The following is a 6,082-nucleotide window of genomic DNA, read 5'->3' as shown; positions in this document are numbered from 1 at the left end:
GATGCATAAATTCGAAATGAATCATGCTCAATTAATAATTCCATCTACGCTTTTCCGCTAACGGAACATTATCAATCGGAAATATTTGAAAATTTATACCCGATTCATGGATCTCTAACTTCCTAGAAAAGTTCTAGCACGTAGCGATAAAAATTCTAGACTCTCGCGTAACTAGGGATATTTGGTGCTTCAAAGTTCGACTCAGGAGATGGAGCTCTAGTTACTCGGAGCATTTTCGTACATTTGAACGCGTCGTGCAGTGTGCAATTTATAAGTGTTGTAGCTTTGTTCAAAAACTTTCATTCGTTTTGTGTTTATTAGACAATTAAAGACGGGAGAAATTAGCATAAAAGAATCTTAAAGAAGATCTTAAATAAGAAGGAGATCTTTCCATTGAAAACGTGAGTTTCAATATATATATATATATGTATGTTCTTTAATGTTGAACTGAAAAAATGTCAGAGTTAATCTCCTTCCAGAAGCAGTATAACTGTTATTTTTAAATATTTCAGATACACTTTGAGTCTGACTTAGTTGTAAGCCACGAATAAGGTGGGTGGCGTTGATGTAAGGGTTGATTTCTTCGTAGGTAACATTTTACCGACATGTACATTATGAATAATCGTCTTTTCGCTCTGGCACTTACGAATCGGTTCCTATAGTAAACAACACTCTGTTAAAATGGTATCAATCGCCATTAGTTGTCAAAGTAGAAATACGAAATAGTTTTCAGGTCGAATCGATAAGCATTTAATTTACATTTAATTTAATTTACTTCCACGATGGTAACGGTATAAAACAAAATAATCCACGATAATGAAATAACCTTTTTCAAACGTTTCGACCCTCGAAACAAAAGTTCTATCGAGGTTGACTCGTACGTCACATTAGAAAGAACCGAACAGTCCGTTACCTTAGAAGTATGATAACGTAAAACCATGGAATTATATTTGATAAATTAACCATTTTCAAACATTTCCACTCCGATAATCGAAATTCTATTTCCGTTGATTTAGACATAACCTTGGAAAGAGCTAACTCCTCGACTCCTCGACTTGGAAACATAATCGCGTAACCTCGCAGACTTATCTCTAACAAATTATCGATCCGTTAAATCGCACTTTTAACTTAAACCAAAGTATCTATAATAGGAATGGAGCAGTTCCCTCGAAGGGAACTCTCGCGATAGCAAAGAAGGTTCGGAAAGGGGTCGCCGATATCTTTTAATTGCTTCTAACCTTTTTCAAACCGGAGTTAATACTTCCAAGGAGAAACAAGGAGAAATTGTGGGGTCGTGGTGGTGGGAGGTCGTAGCGTCGATTGGTCGGCCACTCAGCTCTGTGCCTCTATCGAGCCCTATCCGGCGGTAATAACCGTACACAGAGGATCGTAGACGGTGAGGCTAGGTAAGCGGTAGCACGAAGGACGCGCGTAGGTGGTATGCAGGATCGAAGGTGGCGGCGGGAGAATCTCGGGTTGAGCGTGACTAGTGGTAGGGGGGGAGGGGGGGCGGGGGTGGAACAGCGCGGGCGCTGATTGGTAGCAGAATCGATTAGCCGAGCCGAGCTAAACCTCCGGCACCGCGGCAGCTTCGACGACGCCACGAATTTCCCGAATGGGGGTTTCCCGTTGGGGCGGGCCCGAATCCAGGGAATACCTCGGCGTTCTCCATGGCAACCCGACCAATTCGCCAACCGCCGACAACCGAGGCTGACCTACCGTGCGTTGCTTATTTTTCTTTCGCGTTTTCTCTCTTTCCTTTTATTTCCTTTCCTTTTCTTTCTCTCTTTTTTTTTTTTTTTTCGTTTTTCTTTTCGGCCCTCCTCTTCCTCCATTTCTGTCTCTCTCCGATCCGGTAGTCCGCGCGACCCCCTTCTTCGTCGTTGCTGTATCCTTTGTGTCCCACGGCTCCTTCTCCCTTTGTCTCGTCGCCTATTTTTCTGGGTTTCGTTTACGCTGCAAGAAAGACAGAGGAAACAGAGAAAGAGACGGCAGGGAACAGAGGCTGAAAACGGTATTACGTGCCTTCCACCTCTTCCTCGTCCGTCTAACTTCGGGACACAAAGCACCGGCGCACATACCTCGTTACGCAATCTCCGGCGCTGACCGCGCGTATGTGTGCGCGCATAGACACGAGAGAGGTGGCACATTGATTTTGCCGACGACTGATACAACCCCGTCGGCACGTTTAATTAGAACATGGCGACTTTAATACAAGCGCACGACAACAAGAACAACAACAGCGCCCCTTCCCGTACCCACACCGTCCCCCTGTGTCCCATCCCCCTCCCCCTTCCCCCTACCCCTCCCACCCCCATACCACCCATCAAGTTTCTGTCGCGTCTCTTCACCAGGTCCACGCCAACAACGTTCTTCACTCCTCTGATCCCTCTAGCCACTGGCATTTAAATAGTACCCAGCGTCTTGTGGCGGCGTCTTCCTCGGGATCGGGCGTCTCGCGACCAAACCGACCGAGCACTCGCCTTCTTCTCTCGAAGGGGTCGCTTATCTACCTAGCCTAACGCGGTCTATCCTAGTGCCAGACACCCCGACGTCTGTGTTCTCTCTCTCTCTCTCTCTCTCTCTCTCTCTCTCTCTCTCTCTCTCTTGCGCACTCTTTCATCCGTCATCGTCGTCATCGTTATCATTCGGTGCACACCCTTCCAAGTTGGAGAACTCATTGCCCGCTCTCCTGGCCGGTCGCAGGCTATCGCGCGCAAATTCGTTTCGCTCACGCACCCACGTTCCCACACGCGTGCACGTTCACGCACGCTTACACGTTCATACACGCGTACACACCCACACGGGAGTACATTCTCGCGCTAAGACTACGTCCTCTACACGCCTACGCTACACATGAAAACACCCTATCTACATCGCAGCCCGTCGACGTTCCGTGGAACCAGCACGGAAAAGTCAGGTTCGGACGCGGTCGCTATCGTCGACGATATCGTCCGTCGGTCGCCTCGTGTCAGCGATGACCGAAACCGCAGGGCATCGAACGAGCCTGGTGCCGATATGTTCGCCGATGCGTTCGTCTTCTTTGTTCGAAGGAAACGGGACAAACGTATCGGCAAATTTCCGATTCAGGGAGCCTAGCGTTTCGACCGTCGCTGACTTCGAGCCGAGTCGGTATTTCGGGTAACGGATATCTCCGTTTTCGCCCTTTATGGTTGCTCGATTACACTTGGCCGATCGAATGCGCGATCGAATGCGCGAGACTGATTCAGCTCGCTTTCAAGAAAGCGTAAACGATCATCTCGTCGTGGGCGAAGATGCGACAGACAGTTTGTTTTGATTAGAAATGAATGAATTCTGAATCGTTGGTAGAGAATTACATCGACCCGTTGAATCGAATTAATCGCTACCGCGCGTTTGTTACGGGCTAAAGGGTCGATCCGTTTTCACGTGTACAAACGTAACCAAAGAAATGTAACGCGAGGGTGGACGAAAGATTCGGGACGGCCCGTCGTAGATGTTACCTGTCCGGGTGAACGACAGTCGACGGTTGGTTCCACGGAACGTTCGACGGGGTAGGTACGCTAATCGTCGGAGTAATTCTAGGGATGCTTACGTCTTACGAATGGTATGATACAGTATACGGCTTAAGGAGTTACGCTTCTTCGACAGAGGTACACCTTACTCGGTTGGGGTAGATCGCCGACGGGTAGTACTCGCGAGCGAAGAGTCTGCCACTTGGCTCATCGGAGCCAATTTCGTTGGCTCGGGAGCAAGCTCTTCGCGATTGTGCTCGTCGCGCCGCGAGCGAAGAGATTATACAGACAGAGCAGAGGAGTCGCAGGAACCCTAGGCTTCGAATAAATTTCAAGTTTGCCGACGTGTTTGTCTCGTTTCCTTCTTTGGGAAATGTTCAAACTCGTCGTTCAACTTGTTCGGAACGCGCGAACTTTGAATTTAGTCGAAGCATAGGGTTTAAGCCCATCGCTGTCTGTATATAATCTCTTGGGGACCTACTCCACCGTTCATATATAGATAGAGCCACCGCATCTCTCGCGTCTGATTGGCGAATAAACAACGGTGAACGCTGGCTGCGGATTTTACCCTCGGTTTTTGATATGACTCGACGTTGTACTTTCTCACGCTTACTGACTGCGAGATGATCGATAACCTTTTTCTCGTTCAAATTTCGTTGGTTGCTCGTTCTGCAACCGAACAAACGTCGCACTCGTTGCGAAATTACCATCGGGCAGTAGTTGAAAAACGTCGCGCGAGCGAAAGGTAAACGATAAACGCGATCGGATAAAACGAAAATTCCCGTGGAACGAACGAAAGATTGACCCGAACGAGTATTCGATCGAGTAAAACGTTGCACGGAATTTTTATTCGTTATCCTACCGTTCGAATAACAACACCGTGCAGAACTTTTATTCGTCGTTTTACCGTCCGAACGAAATCCTGCTCATCTCTGGCTCCCTCGAATGACTCGCGAACGACGATATGCGGTTCCTCTATCTACACTTCGTCGCGTAACAAATAAGTTAAAAGAGTTTATGATACACGCATTACACTTGGCCCACAATCGAACATGGCTCACATTCTCGTAGCGTTTTCTCATCGATCGAGATTACACAGCGACGGAGCGTCCCGTATCGTCCTCGAACTCGTCGATTAAACCACCGCAAAATAAAATCTCAAGTCGATCGCACATGGCGCAACCGAATCAGTTTCAAACCGCTCTGAAACCATCAGGTTTCGAAATTTTGTCTCGATAACTACTGGTAGCCGGTTTCGGTCGCGGCGCTCTTCCTTCAAAAATGGCGTAGAAAATTTCTGTGGTACACGGAACCAATGGAAGAGGATAGCTGACATATCTTCTGAATTCTGAAATGTGAAGCTTGTCGGATAAGACCGATCGCACGCGGCACGACCGATCAGTTTCGAACCGCTCCGAAACTACTGGCGCGTGACCGTGGATCCAATTCTTCGGCAGGTAAAACAAAGAGGGTAAACGGTTTGCGACACCAATTTCAAATCGGTTGCGCCGTGTGCGATCGGCCGAGACACGGAACCTCGCGTGTCGTACGAATAAAGGATATCAACGAATAACGCTTTATTCGCAATGCTTTCGGCGCCGAGTGTTACAGTTTCATTGAATGGGAAGTGTTGTGTATCGAACCTAGAGTGGGGATTTATTTAAAAAATTGAGCTTCGAGAGATGTCGGACCGTTGGTTGGAGAAAGGAAGATCGATGGTTCGAGTTCTTTTGCGGTCCTTGTTTCGATACCGGATCGATATCTTCGATTCCGTTCGGTTTGTTCGACGATGGTTCGACGAACGACGCGAAATCTGCTTCGTCGCCGCGGCGCTAAAGGACGCTCCCTTCGAAATGTGCATGTTCGATTCCATCCAGTCGGAAACGCCGACGTTTCTCTGCGGAAGTACGCCGGCTTGTTATTCTCCCGTCCAAGGCGACGTTCTTTTAGACAGGATGATTCTCGACACGCGGTTTATCGCGTTGTTACGAGCGAACGAGCTGCAATCGGGCGACGTCGCGCGCGGTATAAGAAACATCGATATCTTTTTTGTCAGCGATTTCGAGAAATTAGACTGTTCCGATAGGAGAGGATACAGCGTCGTAAGAATTTCGAGAAATTCCACGTCTCTGATCCGATTTCTTCTTGTCCAATGGTAGAAAAATCACGAGCTTTTTCTTTCGATCGATGCATCTGTATCTTTCTTAAGCGAATGATTCGTCGTAACGTCTCCACTCGGATTTCGTGACTGCGCAACGTTGGTTGATTTCAACTGGACGAAACTGCCGACGAGAATCGTCATGCGAACGTGCAACCCTGTACTTACGTAATCCATTATATTGTATGTACAATGTTCTTACAGTAATTCGAGCGCACCGTCGGCCGTGAGCGAGAGCTTTTCGAACGGTTCTCGCGCGAGATCGTCGCATCGCGTCGACGATCCACGTCGGTCGCTGCTTGCTGCCAGAAAATGGATCGAACACGATCCGTGCGTTGGCGCTGATCGATTCTAGAATTTAAATCCGCCCACTAGCGGGCAGAAACTTTCAGCTTTCGAATCGCTCTCCGTCTCGTTCCAACTCGTAACG

The sequence above is a fragment of the Hylaeus anthracinus genome, unplaced genomic scaffold (genome assembly GCF_026225885.1).
Source record: "Hylaeus anthracinus isolate JK02 unplaced genomic scaffold, UHH_iyHylAnth1.0_haploid 4, whole genome shotgun sequence".
In the NCBI taxonomy this organism is placed as follows: Eukaryota; Metazoa; Arthropoda; class Insecta; order Hymenoptera; family Colletidae; genus Hylaeus; species Hylaeus anthracinus.
The sequence above is the reverse complement of the archived record's forward strand: the minus strand, read 5'-3'. Positions refer to the sequence as shown.